The 23,063-nt window shown below is 37.6% G+C and overlaps 1 pseudogene; it reads left to right on the forward strand.

The window, feature by feature from the left end:
- Positions 1–478: 478 nt before the first annotated feature.
- LOC131749960 (small ribosomal subunit protein eS4-like) lies at positions 479–1,257 on the forward strand (annotated as a pseudogene).
- The last annotated feature ends 21,806 nt before the right edge of the window (positions 1,258–23,063 follow it).

Consider the following 23,063-nt stretch of genomic DNA (forward strand, 5'->3'; position numbering starts at 1 on the left):
TTACAGCTCACGTGCTACTTCCTCCAGAAACCAACCCAAATTTTCTCATCTAGCCAGGGTGACACCCACGAGTGTTTCCAGTAACACTTGTGCTTATCTCCAGAATGGCAGCTATCACACCACATTGCATTTTAATAGCATGGAAATTCCAAGAGACCACATTTTATCCAGAGCCTAACAAATATCCTGGCATGTAGATGGTACTCAATATAAACTGATCAAATTGTGAATGAACAAAAGGATGAATGAAGGAAAAAAATGTTGAGGTTTACATTATACTTGTTTTTCTGGTTATACTTTGAGACACTGATAGTCTTTGAGTTTGCCATTTTGAAAGGATCTCAATGATCAGAAATTATTTTTTCTCTTTTTACCACTTTGAGAAAACAATGCAAATTTAAGAACCAAGTTGACTTCAAAGAAAGTTTAAGCAAGCTAAAAAGGATTGAAGAATGCTCTTTTCATGGCTAGCACAGCCATGACTCATGATCCCAAGAAACATCTGAAGCATGTAACAACTCCAAAGCATTGGATGCTGATAAACAGACCAATGTGTTCGTTCCTCGTCCATCTACCAGTCCCCACAAGCCTGAGAGAATGTCTCCCCCTCATCATTTTCTAAGGAACAGACCTAAGTATGCTCTGACAGGAAATGAAGCAAAGAAGATCTGCATGCAACAGTTCATTAAGACTGATGGCAAGGTCCAAGCTGATATAACCTACCCTGCTGGTTTAATAGATTTCATCAGCCTTAACAAGACCAGAGAGAATTTCCATCTCTCTATGACACCAAGGGTCACTTTGCTATTCATTGTAGTATACCTAAGGAAGCTAAGCACAAGTCGTACAAAGTGAGAAAGATCTCTGTGGGCACAAAAGAAATCCCTCACCTGGTAACTCATGATGCTTATACTACCTGCTACCCTGATCCCCTCATCAAGGTGAATGACACCATTCAGATTGATTTGGAGACTAACATGATTACCCATTTCATCAAGTTTAACACTGGTAACCTGTATATGGTGACCAGAGGTGCTAACCTGGGAAGAACTGGTATGATCACCAACAGAAAGAGACCTCCTGGCTCTTTTGATATGGTTCATGTGAAAGATGCTAAAGGCAACAGCTTTGCCTCCTGGCTCGCCAACACTTTTGTTATTGGTAAAGGCAACAAACCACAGATTATCTCTTCCCCAAGGAAAAGGGATCCACCTCACCATTGCTGAAGAGAGAAATAAGAGACTGGCAGCCAAATAGGGTGAAATCATCTCTAGGTTATGTGATTGAAAAGGTCTTTGTACTTAACTGAAGATTATATGGCATGATTAAAAAACAAAAATAAGAATGGCACAAACCATTTAAGAACTTAATATTAATTATTAAAACAATCATCATTCAAATGATTTTGTGACCCTTTGCACTGGGTACATTATATTGACCAACCCCGAGCATCTAAAATAAAAATGTCAGCTTTAGTTTGTGATGAATAAATTGCCTTTAGTTATTCCATAGATAGTGGCAGCTATCAGGATAAAATCATTTTAAATTCATTTGAATATAAAACAATTAACATAAGTGATCTTCTTTAGCATTTTTGGTAAAAAGTATTTTATTAACTTGAACCAGGAATAGGGTTTACAAATCCCCCTCAGAATTGAAACAATCTGCTTGCAGGATTTGTGACTTTTCCACTTGTTTTGTTTCATTCCTGCATATACATTGACAGTTCAAAAGCCCAGTCTTTAATTCTAGTGGCAATAAACTCAACTCCAGTCCAGAACTTGTACTACCTGACATCTTCCACCCAGTCTCCAAGGGATAAAAGCAGTGTTTGAAATCAGCCTTCTATGTAAAAAAAAAATCTGCAGTGTGATATGAAATGCAACAGAATTTCTAGCCCCCAAAATACATCTCTCCCCACCTCCTGCCCTTACCAGTCAATATCTGAAACTACTTTAACAAACAGAAACACACGGTATGAGGGAATAGTCTTAAGATGTCAAAGAGATTATTCACTGATTTAAATTCACACTGCCTATTATGTTTCCCTTTTTGCCTTATTTGCCAGGAGGCTCAGAGCCAAATTTATTATTCAGTTGTAGTAAAACTTTTCTATAACCTGCTTTTGTTAGAAGCCCCATCCCCTTTTCTATATTTTATGGATTAATGTACCCTGAAAAAATCGTATGTTGAAGCCCTAATCCCCCAGTGTGGCTAAATTTGGAAATAAGGGCTCCTAAGGAAGTAATTAAGGTTAAATGAGATCACAAGGGTGGGGCCCTGATCCTACAGGATTAGTATCCTTACAAGAAGAGACACTAGAGAGCTGGCTACTCTCCTTCTCTCTCTCTCCTTCCCTCTCCCCCTCCCTGCATACACACCAAGGACATGCAAGGACACTGCAAGAAGGCAGCCAGGAAGAGAGCTCTCACCAGAAACCAAATGAGCTAGGACCTTGATCTTGGACTTCTAGCCTCCAGAACTATGAGAAAATTTCTGTTGGTTAAGCCACCCAGTCTACAGTATGCCCAAGCTGACTATTACATATACGATACATGTCTTCTCTTTTTATCTGACTCTTTATTTCTTACTTGGCACCCAGTCTCTCATCCCTGGTCACCATAAACTCTGCTATGCTGCATCTCCCATCACCCACCTACCAGTTATGAAAACTTTGAAAAAATATTTCATAAACTGAATGAAATTAAGAAAGATAGTAACTCAGCACAATAATTTGGAGTCTACCCTCAAACTATACTTGCAACCTTAAAATTAACCTTGTCTATTGCTTTCCTAAGAGTGACCTCTATAATTTTACAAAAAGCAACGATGACTTTTTTCTTATTATACTTTTGTGTCCAGTTTTATAAGTGATGTTTCTGTAAAACTGGCAAAATTAACAGGCATGATACTGCGGCTTAATTTCATGGGATGGTGTGTCCTTATTGAACACAGAAACCACCTTACTCCTACCCCATTTTCTTTTCATGTTTTCCCATTTTTTCTAATGTTTACTGTGATCCACAATCCAGCCCCACCCCTCCATTCTGAGGCCTTTCCCTCCTAACACACTGTCAGCAAATGATCTCAGTATTGTCTATTTCTTTGATATCATTCAGCTTAACTTGTGAAAACTGTTTTCTTCTCATAAGACATGCTCCAGATAGCCAGACTGTAAGCATCATAAACTACAAGCTCTTCTAAAGGAAGTACAGAGGTTTAGAGCTACAACAAGAATAGTAGTGTTCAATTAATAGTTTTTGTGTCAAGAAAAACAAAAATCATTAAGATAATAAGTTTCCACTATAGCTCACATGCTTAAAACTTTCTTTAAAAATTCTCCTTGTAGGGGCTTCCCTGGTGGCACAGTAGTTAAGAATCCACCTAACAACACAGGGGACACAGGTTCGAGCCCTGGTCCGGGAAGATCCCACGTGCTGTGGAGCAACTAAGCGCCGTGTGCCACAACTACTGAGCCTGAACTCTAGAGCCTGCGAGCCACAACTACTGAAGCCCACACGCCTAGAGTCCATCCTCCCCAACAAGAGAAGCCACCGCAACGAGAAGCCCACACATCGCAACGCAGAGTAGCTCCCGCTCACCACAACCAGAGAAAAGCCCGCGCAGCAACAAAGACCCAATGCCGCCAAAAATAAATAAATAAATAAATAAAAAAAAATAAAGTTCCCTTTAAAAAAAGAAAAAAATGGCCACTCTCCTACACCACTCACAGCATAGCATTTCTTGAGAACAATTTGGCATTATTTATTTTAAAAAAATTCTCCTTGTAAGTTAAAATGTTCTGTATTTGCATTGAATGAAAAATTGTATTACTGGAATATTTGAGAAAAATCCATTGAGACATTTTTTTTCCTTAGGTGTGGAAGTAAAGAAATAATATTAAACATTTTCAAAATTCAGTTATTTTTACAAAAACAACTGAAAAGTGGTTGAACTTCGTTGAGTCCCGTGTGGAAAGACTTCAGTGTGAGGTAATTTTCATGAAACACAGGAAAAGTAATAAACTGAAGTTGAATGTGATTTGAAAATACTTTATGAGCAACTAAAAAAAAATTCTTAAAGTTCTCTTGGATAAGCTTGTCAAGATCAGCCTCTTGGCATTTAGAAATTGAATAAAGTTAAATGACTCAAGATGTACTAGTGCCCAGATAGAGAATGATTATTCCCACTTAGCTGTCAAGCAAGGATACAAGTGTTCCTCTATACAGGGTACTAGAAAAGACCATTGGTCAGGAAAGTGAGCACCAGATATCACTTCTTTAAGAATTAAAATACTTAGTGTTTTCTAGAAATGTCCCAAAAGAGCTTACCAGGCCTGACATTCACAGTGTTCCATCGACTCTCCCATACAGATCTTCTTAGTTTTCTACCCGACAGTCTTATCACAGAACCTAATCTCCAGAGAAACTGAACCCCTCCTGGACAGCACTATCTAATGTCTTCTACCCAACTTATGCCCTATATTACTTTGCTCTTTTCTTCATAATACTTATCACTGTCTGAAGGTATCTAATTTATTTGTTTACCATCTGTCCCTTGTCTCTCAGAGTGAAAGTCTCATGAGAACAAAGATTTTTTCCTTGTTTAGTGCTGAATATCCAGGGTCTAGGAGAGTGTTTGTCACATAGTAGGTACTCTATAAATATTTATGGAATGAATGAATGACTGAATGGATGAAATTTTTATTTCCCATAAACATCTGAACTTCACTGCTTCTGTGTCTTGGCATATAAATTTTTTCCTCCATCTAGAATGCCTGTACTCTCCTTCCGCTCTACATCTTCATGGTCCAATTAAAATTTTATAGCATCTAGGCCTGTGTGGGAATTAACAATGTGCAAGCTTCAGCTCCCTTCAAAGAGTGGAGGATATTTAAGGGATCAGCCTGTGATGTTTTCTTTTCACACACACAGACACACAAGTGCACATGCACACACATACATACACATAAACTAGCACAGTATCACTCAGTAAGCACTTATTACATTAATTAATGAGACTAGTGTACCATTCAAGTTCTAAATGTGATTTCATCTTAGCTAGAAATATAACAAGAAAAGTGGACCCATCATTTGGTTAGTGCTGTGGCATGGCAGGAGAAATATATCAATTACATGTGTTCAATTCTCACAGAAACAGCAAGGGTGGCAAAATTCTGATGTAAATTCAGATCATTAGTTAATAAACTTTTGCTCAGTTGTCCCCTGCCAGGTTCCTGGGACATATCCAGGACTCCCTATGGCATTCCATGGGTGTTTGGAAAAAGAGAAGGAAAGAAGAAAAAAACAGAATCTTCCCAAATCTACATAAATCTTCAGGGGCCTCCTGTCCATGGGTTTATGTCAGGGTGACCTCTGTTTTGCCCTGCTTTGAGAATCCACCTTGAACGGGTCAGTCGTGGTTTATGAAGGCAGAAAGAGGAATGCAATTGTTCATCTCTTGGACTGAAGGATCTTAGTACCAGGTCAATCATTCTAGTCCCACTTATTTTTCCAACCACCAAATTCTCTTTTCTCATCCCTCTCCCTCCACGCACTCAGTGCCTAACAGCCTATTGAGTAATAAGTTCTTTCAACTACACTCCAAGAATTCTCATGACTTGTAATGATAGCGAGTTCTCTGACTATAAAAAGGTCAATGTTTAATCTCATCTTTTTCTCTGTGTTACTTCTATGCTCATTCTTTGCCTTATAACACAAAAGCATGTCCTTTTAATTTCAAGTTGCTATGTAAGATCTGTGGCTGGGTCTGGAGGTGAACGTAATCTGCAGATGATAACATGGTTGGTACATTTATTTTGTTTTTTTGACAAGTGTGAATGGTGAGTTACAAACTGGCCAATGATTCCCAAGGTTCATTTTGTGATACCTATGTTGTAATACCCCAAAATGTATCATAAAACTCTTAAAACTAAATTAATTTGGATTTACCTTTAAATTTCTGAAATAAATATGGAACAATAGCATTCCTTGACACAAAACATAACAAAAGTTGTTGTATCTTCCAACAGATTAGGAACTATTTATTGTCCCCAGAGACAGACTCAGTGCATTTCATGATATTGTTCGGTTACTTAGCACCGACTTTAGATGTTTTCTGATGATAATAAATGAATTCGTGTTTGCTGTATTCAAAGTCGTTGTATTTAAAAATATTCACTCTTCTTTAAGCCCTTGGAATTCGAAAGCTGATGTGTGGAAAGATTACAGAGGCAACTATTAGGAGCTGAGTCAAGTTACCTCCAGGCTTCAGACTGGCTTTCGAACATTAAACAGTACAAGAGTTACCTTGTAGTCAAGGAAGAGAGATCCAGTGACACTAATCCATTCTACTGATGATGGTTAAGAGCGAGACATGACTATGGCCTACTCACAAGACTGCCTTTAAAAATGGTTTAAAACAGGGGTTCCTCTGCCTGTTAGGAACCAGGCTCACAGCAGGAGGCGAGCGGCCACCAAGTTTCATCTGTGGCTCCTCATCGCTCCCCATTGCTTGCATTACCCATCACACCCCACCGTTCATGGAAAAATTGTCTTCCCCGAAACTGGCCCTGGTGCCAAAAACGTTGGGGACTGCTGGTTTAAAACATCATATACAAATTGGAACATGAATTAGAAGCAAGAAGAGATAGGGAAAGGTTATTTGCATAGCCTCAGGCCCAACTGCACGTACACAGAGCTGGAAAGTACTTTGCTTAGTACCAGTGCACTCAACACAAATAACATTTAGTACTTATTAACTATATTTAGAACTTATTACGTAGTATTTATTTAGTACTTAGTATGTGCCAGGAATTGTTCAAAGTCATTTAACATATTAATCCTTTAAACCTCCCAGGAGATAGTAGAAGGTAGCTACTTTTATTGTTTTCAACATTTTACAAATGAAGAAACAGAAACAAAGAGAAAAGCAACTTGCCCCAATGCACAGGGGTTGCATTGCTGCAGACAACCTCAAAGAGGCAGCAGACTAATCTAGATGAGTACAGACTAATGTTACCAAAAAGGGTACAATAACTTCATCATCACTAGAGGAAGACATTCCACAGTTACCAAAATAAGAAGCCATGTAAAACCATGCAGAAAAAAATCATGCATTTGTTATGGACAAATCAAATTACCAAGAAACTTGGTAAATACTATAATGATGGATTTTCCTCAGCTATATTTAAGGGGGAGTTAGATATACCCTTCTTAGCATGTCAGTTGCAAACAGGTATGCAAGAAAGAAAATGAACAAATATCAAGTAACACCATCGGGCATCATTGAACAAATGTCACAATGATCATGAAGGTACTAGAGGTGTTTTGAAGAATCTTCATTACTCCTTGAAGTCATTCATCTCTTAAGAATAATGGACTACGTCCAAGTCCAGCACAAAACCTCCTTCAGAAAATGTGAGAAGCTATAGCTACATAGCGATAGCTATATCAGCTACTTAGCTGTAATGGCTATAGCTATGTAGCTATAGCTATATCAGCTACTTAGCTATAAATGTCGGTCAGAGTTCCATTACTGGTTAATTGCTTTCTTCGTTTTTGTACGTGAGCCAGGTAAAATGAATGAAAGGAAACACTTGCCTTATGAGATACAGGTTTGATGTTATGCTCAATGAAATGATCACAGGAAAGGCACCATTTCTAATCTATTCAATTTCTTAGCAGATCACTTCGACAAGTATATAGCCTTAGCTAAAAATCCTGTTTGGCACATAAGAACTACAAATATATCATTAATACTGATTAATTTTTTAAAAGAAAAATACAAAAGTATAAATTGAAGTAAACCTGCAAATGAAAAAATAAATGATATAAACATATTTAATCATCTAGAAGCAATATTAAGACACTTGGAGATATGGAGAACATTTAACCATAATTTCAAATAACCCCTTTGTCCATGGCCCATGAGTTGCTAATAAATATTACATTTAATGCCTATCGACAGATGAATGGATAAAGAAGATGTGGTATATATATACAGTGGAATATTACTCAGCCATAAAAAAGAATGAAATAATACTATTTGCAGCAGCATGGGTGGACCTAGAGATTATCATACTAAGCGAAGTTAAGTCAGAAAGAGAAAAACAAATACCGTATAATATCACTTATACGTGGAATCTAAAATACAACACAAATGAACATATCTACAAAACAGAAATGGGGCTTCCCTGGTGGCGCAGTGGTTGAGAGTCCACCTGCCGATGCAGGGGACACGGGTTCGTGCCCTGGTCCGGGAAGATCCCACATGCTGCGGAGCGGCTGGGTCTGTGAGCCATGGCCACTGAGCCTGCGCATCCGGAGCCTGTGCTCCGCAGCGGGAGAGGCCACAACAGTGAGAGGCCCGCATAACGCAAAAAAAAAAAAAAAAAACCAGAAATGGACTCACAGATACAGAGAGCAGATTTGTGGTTGCCAAGGGGGAGGAGAGATGGGAGAGGGAAAGATTGGGAGTTTGGGATTAGCAGATGCAAACTATTATATATATAATGGATAAGCAACATGTCCTACTGTATAGCACAGGGAACTATATTCAATAGCTTGTGATAAACCATAATGGAAAAGAATATGAAAAATAATATATATATATGTATAACCAAGCCACTTTGCTACCCAGCAGAAATTAACACAACATTGTAAATCAACTATACTTCAATAAATTCTTTTAATTACATGTCTTCCTTATTTTTAATAAATTCATAAACTTAAAAGTTCAGCAGGGCTTCCCTGGTGGCGCAGTGGTTGAGAATCTGCCTGCCAATGCAGCGGACATGGGTTCGAGCCCTGGTCTGGGAAGATCCCACATGCCGCGGAGCAACTGGGCCCGTGAGCCACAATTACTGAGCCTGTGTGTCTGGAGCCTGTGCTCCACAACAAGAGAGGCCGTGATAGTGAGAGGCCCATGCACAGCGATGAAGAGTGGCCCCCGCTTGCCACAACTAGACAAAGCCCTCACGCAGAAACAAAGACCCAACACAGCTATAAATAAATTAAAAAAAAAAAAAAAGTTCAGCAACATAATGTTTTAGCATTTACTAACTTGCTCATGCCAGTGATTATATAAACTAATAAAATTATAAAAACAAATATTTTATTAGTCTTAAAATCCATTAAGATAAATATACCATTATTCTGACATGTATTTCTTTATAAAAATAATTTAAAAGTAATAATAATGCTGAATTATATGATATTACAGCTAGGACAGGAGGGACAGTGCAGCCAGATTAAGCTGCCTGAACTAAAAATGTTATGTCATAAAATCTTTCTGAGGAAATAAATGTATTTCATTCATTCATTCATTCAACAAATATTTATTGAGTACCTATAAAACAGTAAAACATGCTGTACTACCAACTTTTGATGAATATTAATATATTAATTTATTATATTTTTATGCACATAGTCTAAGTATGATAAACATTATTCTTCTTAGATATATTTTAAAAATTCAATGATGAAACTCTTGAAAAAATTCCATACAGTTCTCCCAAAAATGTTGTCTCTGGGACCAATTTTTTTTCTGTTAAAAAAAAAACAGTAAAAGATTCGGGGCAATAGGCCACATCAACAACTTCCTTACTCCCAAATATTTCAAAGAAAAACATTACTGTGCTATACTTGAACATTTGCTCTGTGAGATTTCTTTTTCAAAATAGATTTTTTACATATTGAAAAAGGATAAAAAGACAGGCTAGACATTGCATCCTTTGAGACCTTTGAGTAGTTGCACTGTAGAATTAAGCCTTGAGGCCCTAAGCCTTCTTGTTCTGCCTTCCACTTGATAAATCCTTTTCCACTTTGGGACCTTTGCACTTGCATTCCCTCTGCCAGATATTCCTTCCCCTGATTATGTCCATGGCTTTGTTACTCACTGCACTCAGGTCATTGCTCAAATATCATCTCCTCTGGCAGTACCCTTCTCCGTCACGCTCCATCCTTTTCCCTGCTGCAATAGACTATTATCTGAATCTGCCTTGGACCAGTGTGCTTGAAATAACAAAAAGAAATTCATGTGTAATAGATTCAGCATTAAGATGGCTCCATCACATGGATCCTGAAACAAATTGTAGCCTTACTCATCCTTATACATTAATAAAGATTCTATCTCCAGACAATGACATTTATTGTTTTGAAAACTATTTTTACCTTAATATTAAAGAATATTACTTTTATTGGGACTTCCCTGGTGGCGCAGTGTCTAAGACTCCATGCTCTCAATGCAGGGGGCCCCAGGTTCGATCCCTGCTCAGGGAACTAGATCCCACATGCATGCCGCAACTAAAAGTTCACATGCCACGACTAAGGAGCCCACGTACCACAACTAAGCAGCCAGCGAGCCACAACTAAGGAGACTGCTTGCTGCAACTAAGAGACCTGGCGCAACCAAATGACTAGACACCTACTTCTCTTTAAAAAAAAAAATAAATAAAAAATAAAGAATATTATTTTTATTAAAAATCTCTTGGAGGTCCAATGACATTTGTTGATTGAATTTGAAAGTCAAATACAAATTGGGATTGGCATATATACACTAATATGTATAAAATAGATAACTAGTAAGAGCCTGCTGTATAATAAATAAATTAAATTTAATTTAAAAAATTTTAAAAAAAGAAAGTCAAGTACAACAAGATGTTCCCTCTCAGGCACTATGAATGTCAGTTTTAAAGTTAGACAGACTTGGCTTCAAGTCTCAGGTCTGCAGCAAACTAGCTATGTGAGCATACCCTTAAACTACTCTCATTAAAAGCACCAAAAACCTTTTTTTGATTTAATCTAATAGACACATTCCAGTTCTTATGTTATTGGACCACTATGAATCATTTGATAAAGATGACAACTCTTTTTTCTCCAGAAATTTTGTTTTCTGTATACATTTTTAGCTGCTCCTTATCAGTCACCTTTGCAGACTCCTCCTTTCTCTGTCTTTCACACATTGATGTTTCTCACTGATCTGAATAAGGCCCTCTTTTCTCCTCACTCTCCATTCTTTCTCAGTGCTATCATCCTCTCTCATGCTCAGACTTCCAACGCATTGACTTACCTTACAGCTCTCTCTTAAGGGCCAGATCCAGGTATACAGTTATTTACTTAATACTATCTTGTAAATTTCCCAGAGATACTTCAAATGGATTGTGTTCAAACCAGAACTTGGCACTTCCTTCACACCGACCTTATATTCTCTTGTTCCCTGTGATAATTCTCTTGTTTTCATTCTGTCACCCACTTCATAAACCTGGATCATCCGCTACTCCACTCTCACCTTCACCCTTCTGTTCTCTGTCTGATCAGTCACCAAATCTTGTCACAGCTACCGCCTATGTGTCTCTCAAATCTGTCCATGTCCCTTCACCCCCACTGTCATTGCCCTTGTTCAGGGGAAAATAATCATTTCTGTCCTGGATCACCTCTAGAGAATAGATGCTTAAACCTGTAGCACTGCTATGAGAGATAGTTAATCAGAAACTTCAGGTATTTGGAGTAAATTAATATTTTACTCTAGTGGTTTCTGACTCTCAGGGAAGGTGAAGGTACCCCAAAAGGCCTTTCTTGGGAGTCAGAGACCAGGAGTCTTGACAAGATTGCTTTATCAATTAATGCTAAAGAAGAAAATAAAAGCATTTACCATTCAGGGACACTGACTCGATAGCCAAATGACCCTATGCAAGTACAGAAAAAATCTAACCAACCTGACTCTACTAGGTCCAGTTGGTTAAACTGAGTATATTAGCAGTTAAGATTTAGTAAGAGATTTAGGGCTAAACGTATTTATAATAAAACGCTAATACCATTAATGATTGTGCCTTCATATTAATTAAAATGCGATGTCTATGCCTCTTGTGACCAACTCGAAAGCATCAAAATGACAATTGTATAAATATCCTACTTTGTTTAAAGTATATTATGTTTTAGAAACAGTTGCTTTTTAAGTAACAACTTAAATAGTTACCACTCTTACAACTTAATAATAAAAAGACAACCCAATTAAAAAATAGGCATAAGGGACTTTCCTGGTGGTCCAGTGGTTAAGAATCTGCCTTCCAATGCAGGGGATGAGGGTTCGATCCTTGGTTGGGGAACTAAGATCCATGCAGCAGGGCAACTAAGTCTGCACACCACAACTACTGAGCTTGCGTGCCACAGGTACTGAGCCCATATGGTCTAGAGCCTGAGCGACACAGCTAGAGAGAAGCCCGTGTGCTGCAATGAAGAGCCCACACACTGCAATGAAGATTCCGCATGTCACAATGAAGATCCTGCATACTGCAACTACGACCCAAATGCAGCCCAATAAATAAATAAATAAATAAATAAATGACAATGTATATTTTAAAAAAATAGACATAAGATCTGAATAGACGTTTCCCCAAAGAAGATATACAAATAGCCAAAAAGTCCATGAAAATATGTTCAACATCATTAGTTATTAGAGAAATGCAAATCAAAACCACAAAGAGATACCTACTTCATACCCACTAAGGTGGCTATCATCAAAAAAAAAAAGAACACTAACAAGTGTTGGTGAGGATATGGAGAAATTGGAACCCTCATATATTCCTGGTGGACATGTTAAACAGTGCAACTTCTTTGGAAAACAGTTTCGCAGTTCCTCAAAATATCATCATATGACCCAGCAACTTCACTTCTAGATATATACACAAGAGAGATGAAAACACATCTACACAAAAAAGTTGTACACAAATGTTCACAGCAGCATTATTCATAATAGTCAAGAAGTGGAAACAACACAAATGTCTATCAACTGATAAACAGGGAAATAAAATTTGGTAAAACCATGTAGCAGAATATTATTCAGACAAAATACAGAATGGTTTATATGCTACAACACATATGAACCTTGAAAACATGAAAATTTTTTTTCATTTCTAATTACTTTTCTTTGCTAAGTAAAAGAAGTCAGACACAAAAGGCCACATATTATATGATTCCATTCATGTGAAATGTACAGAATATGCAAATATATAGAAAGAGCAGGTAGATTAGTGGTTGCCTAGGGCTCCGGAGTGATTGGGTGATGGGAGATAGGGAATGACTGTGGATGGATAAGGGGTTTAGTGGGGAGGAAACAAAAAGGATCTAAAATTAGATTGTAGCAATGATTGCACAACCCTGCGAATACATTTTAAAACACATTGAACTGTACCCTCTAAATGGATGAATTGTATAGTATGTTAATCATATCTCACTAAATTTCAATTTCTTTAAAAAAAAAGAAAAGAAAGAATCAGTGCACAAAACCTGTTTGTCAATAGTGTTGGTTAGAAATGCATTCAACTACAAGTGTCAATATTCAACTGATAGTGGGCTTCCCTGGTGGCACAGTGGTTGAGAGTCCGCCTGCCGATGCAGGGCACACGGGTTCGTGCCCCGATCCGGGAGGATCCCACATGCCGCAGAGTGGCTGGGCCCGTGAGCCATGGCCGCTGGGCCTGCACGTCTGGAGCCTGTGCTCTGCAACGGGAGAGGCCACAGCAGTGAGAGGCCCGCATACCGCGAAAAAAAAAAAAAAAAAAAAAAAAAAAAAAAACATTCAACTGATAGCAAATGAAGCCAAAAAGAGTTGACTTTTCTCACAGAGCATGAAGTCCAAAAGTATGTAATGACTCTTGGCTCTATAACACCTTCATGGATCCAGGCTCTTGGATCCATGGATCCTGCTGTTTGACCCCTGATAATTACAAGATGAATGCTGCAGCTCCAAACATCCAATCAAAGCAGGAACAACAGCAAAAGGGCAATAACAGTCACTTCTGTCCCGTTACCAAGAAAGCAAAGCTTTCAAAGACACACTTGCTGACTCCCACTTATATCTCATTGGTCAGAACTATGTCACATGGCCACCCCTAGCTTCACAGGAGGCTTAAGAGTACGTGATTTTCACAGAACAGCTCCATTCAAAGTTAAGAGTTCTGTAGGCAATGAAGAAGGAAAGAAGGGATATTGGGCAGAGAAATAACGACGTCTGCCGCAACATCTCTCTCCAGGCATATACTCTGAAAACCCTACTAATACAGAATTACATTAACAATCTTAATTTTTTAAAAACACAAAACCTACATTAATGCCCTGGTTGGTACAGGATGTAAGCAAATCTCCCCTCCGTTCACCTTTCCTCATCCCTCTCCTGACCACTGGGATGGCTTTCTTACCACTGAGACTGCCTTCTGGATGCTTTACTTTCTAGTCTCTGGAAATCGCCAGTTTGAGTGTCTGCCGACTAAAGAAGAAAAATACAAAACAAAACAAAACAAATATCCTGACCACATACAAAATGCTCTGATTTTCTAAGGAGGAAGAAAACTTGATTTCTCTTCCCATAACCTGTTTGCTTCATACCCTCCAGCCTCTCCCCGCCACACATACAGACCCACAAAAAAACCCTTTTACTTTTCTCTTCAGAGAATCACCTTCTGGGACTTCCCTGGTGGTCCAGTGGTTAAGACTCCGTGCTCCCAATGCAAGGGGCCCAGGTTCAATCTCTGGTTAGGGAACTGGATCCCGCATGCCACAACTAAGATCCAGCGTGGCCAAACAAATAAATATTTAAAAACAAACAAACAAACAAACAAAAAAAAAAAAAACCAAAAAAAAAACCAAAAAAAAAAAAAAGAGAATCACCTTCAGTCTCTCTTAGGGCTGCTCTCTTCACCTACTTATATGGTGGTTTTTCTCACAGGTACACTCCTATATTTTAGCCATGTTAACATAGTTCTAACCTTATAGAAAAAGCAAAATGTGGTGGGATTATGGGCTATTATCAGTTACACTGGTTTCTCTCAGAAACCATTCTATTTCAGATGTTTGCGTGGACCTGACAGTTTCCACCATCATATTTGGAAGTTTACTACTTTTAATGAGGAAATACCATGTGCCAGACACTATGATAAATGCTTAGGATACATTATCACTATTGCTCACATTACCCTTTAAGATTAGTGTGCTAGACCCTAAGTAGTTGAGCAACTTTCCCAAACTCAAACAACTAGCCAGTTGCAGAGCTGAGATTTGAAGCCAGCTCTGTCAAACTTTAAAATCCATATTATAGTGCCTGAGAGGGAACATCTCATTGTACTTAACTTTCAAATTCAATCAGCAAATGTCATCGGATCTCCAAGAGATTTTTAATAAAAGTAGTATTCTTTAATATTAGGGTGAAAATTAATAGTAAGTTTAATAGTTTAAATATAATAAGTTTATATTTAATAATAAGTTAATAATAATAATAAGTTTAAAATAAGTTTAATAATATTAAACTTAATATTAAAATATTAAGTTTCCAAACCAGTAAATGTCATTATGTCTGAAAATAGAATCTTTATTGATGTAAAAGGATGAGTAATGCTACAATTTGTTTCAGGATCCATGTCATGGAGCCATCTTAATGCTGAGTCTATTACACATGAATTTCTTTTTGTTACTTCAAACACAAAGGTCCAAAGCAGATTCACATACAATCTTCTTCCCTAAAAATGAAATACCAAATGTATTTACAACATAATGTAAAATAAAAATTATCCACTCAGAATAACTGTATAACAATTTCCCTGATTGATTAATTTTTTTAAAACCTACTCTATTTCAAAACATAAGTTCACTGAATGTGTATTAAAGGTTATTTCCATAACCTTTAAGTTATAAAGGAATTTCAAGCAGAAGTTTCTGAAAGTTAATTAAATAGAATGCCTTGGTAGATTTTTTTCAATTATTCAATGGCTAGAGATTTAGGTATGAATATATTCCATAAACTCATAAAGTCTGATGCTATTGACTTCTTTACTTACCAAGATAGACAAATGTACAGCTCATTTATTCTTAGAACAAAGCCTACCTTTGACATCTCATATTATGTCACATTTCATTATTTTGTAGGAAACAATCTCTAAGATAGAAAGGTAAAACAAATCTCCAGACGTTCCAGTAGCCTTTTTAAAAAAAGGCACAGTTAGGTCAGTATTTTAGAACTTGAGATGCTCTTTTACATGAGAATGTAATCCATATTAGGACAAGCCAGGTCAGCCCACAAATGCTATCTGGGAAATACATAACATTCCTGAAGCCAAGACCAAATGCTTCTAGTAAATCTATTTGCTATACTATAATGTTTTAAAGGTAAAATACATTCTTAGTGATCATTTAGTCTTTTGAGGTCACATGTTTCCCCACTGTACCTCCAAAATAAGATCAGACTCACACTTTCAATGCATTTCATTTTAAGGAATATTTCTCAATCATCTGTACACCTACCCCTCCTTTCTTCACCTCCTACCAAATAAGCAAAGAGAGAAAGAAGTCCCTTAACACCAAACCACAGGTTAAGGTTGAAGGCCCAAGAGTGCTGATTCTTGAGACTGTACTAGTCAAGTTTCTCTTCATTATAAATGTCAGACACCCAACTCAAATTAACTTACATTTAAATAAAACTTTTTAAGAATCTATTGGCATATGTATCTGAAAAGTCCAAAAATAGAACGAGATTTAGGTGTGATTTGACCTAGGGATCTGAATGATGTAATCGGGCTTCTTTCCTTTCCATCTTTTACTCTGCTTCCTTCCACGAATTGGTCTTCTCTTCTAACCACAGTCTTCCTCCCTGTGACTGGAGAAAATGGCCATGGGCAACCCTAAACTCACAGTATCCTAGCACCATTAAAATAAAGGAAAGATAAATAAAGTCTTTTTTTTAAAATAACCTAACTTTCCAGCTCACTTCTTGTATCTTTTTCTTTTTTGATATTTATTTATTTATTTAGGCTGCTCTGGGTCTTCGTTGCAGCATACAGTCTTCTTAGTTGCGGCATCCAGACTCTTAGTTGTGGCATGTGTGCTAGTTTGCCAACTAGGGATCAAACCCGGGCCCCCTGCATTGGGAGTACAGATTCTTACCCACTAGACCACCAGGGAAGTCCCCGGAAAGAGACAGTCTTCTCCCACTTTTTCTAGCAGAAAAGTCCCAATTTGCTATGTCAGTTTGACTAACATACGGACACCCTCCAAGGAAGCTGGGGTATAAAATACACTGATTGACAGTTCTTATGTGATCCCATAGAATAAGAAAGGATGTTTCCCCCAAAAAAGATAAATGCTGGGTAAACAAATAAGATGCATTGTAGAACAGAGAGTAAGAAGTAGAGGCAGAACTCTCTTAAATAAATTAAATATGTAATTTAAAACTGTCCCACAAACAAAAAAAACAAAAAACCCTCCAGATTCAGATGGCTTCACCGTCCTGAATTCTACCAAATATTCAAGGAGGAAGGAATAACAATCTTACATAAACTCTTTATGGCAGGAAGGAAAACTTACCAGTTTTTTATGAGGCCAGCATAACTCTGATACCAAAACCTGAAAGCACACTTTAAAAAAAAGAAAATTACAGGCCAATATTTTTCATGAATACAGATTCAAAAATCCTCACAAAGTATTGGCCAGTGGAATACAACAACACAGAACAAGGATAATATAACCATGACCAAGTGGGGATTTTGTCTTAGGAATGCAAACTTGGGTCAACATGAGAAAATCAATCAATGTAATTTACCACATTTACAGAATAAGAAAGGAAAAAAGCATAATCATCTCAATAAAAAGCAGAAAAGCATTTGACAAAATTCAGTACTCATTCCTGATAAAAATCACAGAAACTAAGAGTCAAAAATAATTGTCTCAGTCTGAAAAAGGACACTAGCTAAAATCCAATAGGGGTATATTAAATGTTTTCCTCATAAGATCAGGAATAAGGCAAAGACATCTGCTCTCATCACTTCTATTAAACACTGTATTAGAAGTCCTAGACAGTGCAATGAAATGTCTTCGTTACATTTTAAAAAAGGACTTGTGGGTCTTGCATTAATATGCTGTTTCCCCTGTTATTTTAATGTTATACAGTCTTGAATCTGTCAACTCATCCATCTTATCCACATAATTATGTATTAAAGAAGCTATTCCACTAAAACAATTTTCAGTGAGGTGAGATGGGATTGGATCATTTTGGAAGCACATATGATCCTTTATGTTTATCTAGCAAGAGGAAATAAAAATAACTCCTCCAAGAATAGACTGACTTTACTGCATCAGTATAATTTGCCTACAATTGCCCCATTGTCATCAAGCACATTCACGTCATCACCTTCTGTGACCAGGGACAAATAATGACTATTTCAATTCTTCTTCCATTTCACCTTCTCACTTTTTACAAGCTTCAAATATCTACTTGAAAAGTAACAGTTCATTATCAAAACCTGCCTTGTTTTTTATTTTTACTATGTCTACATTTTATAACCAATTTATTGTTGTGTGGTGTTTGTTGTGACTGTAAAGTTTATGGTACAGCATGTAAACTTTAAATGTTACTGCATTCAAAGCAATTGTTTTTCAACAACAACATTAGTTATTTGGTAATTGGGAAGATGTTTTCAGCATCTTACATCCTAATATGATAGTTTGTTATGTGTGCATGAACGGACCAAATTATGATACATAGATAGATAGATGATAGATAGATAGAAGGATGGATGGATAGATAGATAGATAGATAGATGATGAGAGACACAGAGACAGAGACAGATAGAGACAGAGACAGAGACATCCTGGTCAGATGGTGGGCAATGCTGCTGGACTGGCAAGTCTTTGAACCTTGAACAAGCCAGCAGATGCCCAGCACTCCCAGCCCTAAGGTGAATTCAGAGAGGCTCTCTGCACCAAGGTCTTGCACACCTGAAAAGGAACTCTCCATTTTGCTGAGATTATATTGCGCCTGTCAGTTCCCATCTGCTTCAGTGCCTTGCACAGTACCCAGGGTACTTCTCCCTGTCCGTGGTTGAGGAGGTTCTTGCTGCTTTCTAAGATGCAGCTCATCAACCAGTCCTGGAGTGCCGCCTTCTGAATCCTCATAGCCGTGAACCTCTCTACCTGATCATTTCCATTATTGACCTGGTTAAAAAAGGAAACCTGTCCAAAATCATCACCTGGATGCCTAATCACCACAGCCTCTTTGGCTGTGAATGGCTACTCCGTCTTTCCTTTGGGACAGCAAAGACATACAGTAGCCTCTACTGCCTCTGCAGGTGGTGAGTAGGCTAATGCCCCTCATTTCTCTGAAACCTGCAAATAACTCCTCCGTTGGCAATAACTCCGCCCAGAGAATTTGAAAAAGAATAGATACATGTATATGTATAACTGAATCACCTTGTTGTACACCTGAAACTAACACAACATTGTTAATCAACTTACTCCAATATAAAATATAAAGTTAAAAAATAGGGCTTCCCTGGTGGCACAGTGGTTGGGAGTCCGCCTGCCGATGCAGGGGACACGGGTTCGTGCCCCGGTCTGGGTCTGGGAAGATCCCACATGCCGTGGAGCGGCTGGGTCCGTGAGCCACGTGGCCGCTAAGCCTGTGCATCCCAAGCCTGTGCTCCGCAACGGGAGAGACCACAACAGTGAGAGGCCTGCGTACCACTCACACACACAAAAAAAAAGTTAAAAAATAAATAAATAAGTAAACTCTGCCCAGCTCCAGCAATGCTCCCTGCACACTTCCAGCGCCCTACTGAGATAAAAGTGCCTTGATAGAGATAATTTGGTTTCCCGTTTGTGGATCAACCATACCCTCCTAGGTGTGGCCACCTTTAGGCCTCAAGGAGATACCAGTTCTAGATGGTTCCTGCCCCACCTAACCCACAAAAAGAGTGGAGAGGGTGCCTCGGATTTTCGACTCCAAATTCTAGGCTATAACCCCACTTCAAATAACCTCCTCTGTGTAAGTGGTTCTAGAGAAGGATAAATAAACAATAAACAGATGGTTCTGCTTAGGAAATGGGATAATGAATAAACTAATCCTTTGCTATTAAAAAAGAAAGAGTTCTACCAGAAGAAAATTTAACCAGAAAGACATTCATTAGGGTATACCTGCACTGCTTGCACTTTGAGGGAGAGGAAGGAGCAGAAAAAATCAAGAAGACATTAACTAAATAGCTAACTATACTGACTGAATGACTGGCTCTTTGTTTCACATGCCTATGTAAAACAGGAATCAGTGGCAAAAGGCCTTACCTACAAAAAACTGGCTTAAAATATATTCTATTTTTTAGAAACTGAATTCAGGCAAATGCCAATTTTTCCCCTCCCTTCTAAATCCATATTTCTCACACTGAAATAGATGGCTATGTCGCCATGTACTACACATACCCTTAAAAGTATAAACATTTCTCCCCTCCTTCATCACTATTTCAAAGTTAATTTCAAGTCTTTCTAACAATGGACCAATGTTCGCAGTCCAATGGCTAATCCCTACTTCAGTCCTGGAAATGACCTCCAATTTGCTGAGAGCAAAGGATCAGATAAAGACACTGAAAATGTAGACTTTCTTTACCTCTTTCCTTCTATCCTTACTACCACTCTCACCCCACTTTCCAATAATCTTATCTGGAGAATTTTCTCCTCTAAAGAGCCACACCAACAGTGGCTTATTCTACAAGCCTAAGGGGAAATAGGGTTGGAGTGAAAAGTCTGATCTTACACTCTGAAGTCGATTTCTGGTCATCACAAATACATCTTAGGTCAAGTAGAATGCGAATCATAAAAACTTGGTTACAACTACAAAGGTGTAAGTGAGTCACTGAGATATTTTATGATATGCTTTATTTGGAGAGTGGCCATTCTGGAAAATCTCAACGAGATGGCTTTTCTCCACAGGACACCAGATTTCCTAAGGTGATCAATACTGTTAAGAGTAATTTGTTTATTCCTTTTTTTTTTTTTAAATAAAATAGCACACATGCAGGGGGAAATAACTTAGGGAGTTCCTTCCTACTCCAGGCTCTTGGCCAGTTCTGCATCTCAAAATTCCCTCCCACTGAAGTTTCTTATCTTTCCAGAGTTTCCATGCATATATATGTATATGTGCTTTAATAGCAATCTATCTAATTTTATTGTTTTATACAAATAGAGGAATATGATTTATTCTGTATTTTTTAACAATACAGCTATCCCTTTTTAAGAACTGTGTAATATTTCCCTATTGCTGTATATTTAGGTTGTCCCCCAACTTTTTTCTCATTACCAGTTATGCTGCAACAACTTGCATATGCATCTTTTCAGACCTGTATGAAATTGGATAAATTCCTAAAAGTGGAATACCTGGATGAGAAGCTTTGTGCATATTGAATTTTAATGGATATTGCTAAATTGTACTCCACAGAGTAATTTGCACAATTTGTATGTATCTTATTATCCAATTTAAATCCTTTTCAATAAACTGATAGGTAGAAAATGACATCTCCGTTGTGTTCTTTTCTTTGTTTGTTCCAACATGCTTTGGTTTTTTTTTGGCTGCTCTGCACAGCTTGCAGGATCTTAGTTCCCTGATGGATTGAACCCAGGCGATGGCAGTGAAAGTGCTGAGTCCTAACCACTGGACTGCCAGGGAATTCCCTCAATATGCATTTTTAAATTTATGAAAGAGGTGGACCTTTTTTGATGTGTTTATAATCTACCTGCATTTATTTTTCTGTAAAATACCTATATTATTTGATAATTAATTTTTCTTTTTTATAAGCTTGTATTTTCCTTGTTAATTCTTGTTATAAGAATACTTGTGGGGACTTGCCTGGTGGTGCAGTGGTTAAGAATCTGCTTGCCAATGCAGGGGACACGGGTTCGAGCCCTGGCCTGGGAAGATCCCACATGCCGCGGAGCAACTAAGCCCGTGCGCCACAACTACTGAGCCTGCGCTCTAGAGCCCTTGAGCCACAACTACCGAGCCCACGTGCTGCAACTACTGAAGCCCACGTGCTCTAGGGCCCAAGCTCTGCAACAAGAGAAGCCACTGCAATGAGAAGCCCATGCACTGCAAAAAGAGTAGCCTCTGCTTGCTGCAACTAGAGAAAGCCCGCGCATAGCAACAAAGACCCAACGCAGCCAAAAAATAAATAAAAAATAAAATTAAAACAGAACATATTTCAATAACATAAAAAAAGAATACTTGTGTACTAAGAAAATTAGTATTTTGCCTGAAATGTTAGATATATTGGAAATTTGCAATTTTCCAATTGTCTTTTGAATTTGTTTAGAATATTTGCTGCTATACAGAAAGCTTCTTTTTCTTTGATATATAGGCATTTATCAGTATTTTTCTTTCTATCTTTATTTTTGTATCTTCATTAGAAAATTCTTCCTTACCCCAAATTATTAATTTTTTAAATGTACATATTTTTCTTAAATACTGTTTGTTTTACTTATTTCTGACAACTTAGGAGTTGATAGAGATTCAGCTATATTTTTCCCCCAATGGAAAGTCAGTTGTTTCAATACCAAGTTAATAAATAATTTATTTTTATTATTATTTATAATAATATATATTATATATTAAAACATATTTAAAGGCTATCCTACGTTCAAATCCAGGCTATCTAGGTTCAAATCCAGGCTCCATCCTTACTGGTTGTGTGACCTTAGGGGGTGAATTATTAATTTACCTTGTTTGAAAGGTAATTCAAGCAATTTGCTATTATTATTGCTTATTTGTTTTTGTTTTCTTAGGAATGGATGTTAAATTTTATCAAATGCCCATTCAGCAGCCATGAAGATAGGCCTATGTGTATTAACCCTTTAACCTATTAACATATGAATGAAATCAGCCGGTTTCTTAACATTGAACCACATGGTCATTCCTGGCAGGAACTTTGCTTGGTATGTATTATTCTTTTAAATTACTAATAGATGCTATTAGTTAATTTTTTTTAGAGTTTTGATAGTCAGAAGTTACATTTATCAATGATTTTCTTTTTCTCCTGTACCACCTTTATCAAGTTTTGGAATAATTGCTTTCTGGCACCATAGAGAATATTTGAAAGCTGTCTCTATACATTGGAAGAGTTAAAATAGCATTAAGATTATTTATTCTTCGGAGGTTTGAGACATACCATATGTGAAGAACTCTGTGCTAAGTATTTCTTAGTAGGTAACTCTGACAACTTCCTCTATTTCTTCTAAGAAAATCAGTCTGTTTACATTTTG

Source organism: Kogia breviceps, chromosome 1, assembly GCF_026419965.1.
Source record: "Kogia breviceps isolate mKogBre1 chromosome 1, mKogBre1 haplotype 1, whole genome shotgun sequence".
NCBI lineage: Eukaryota > Metazoa > Chordata > Mammalia > Artiodactyla > Physeteridae > Kogia > Kogia breviceps.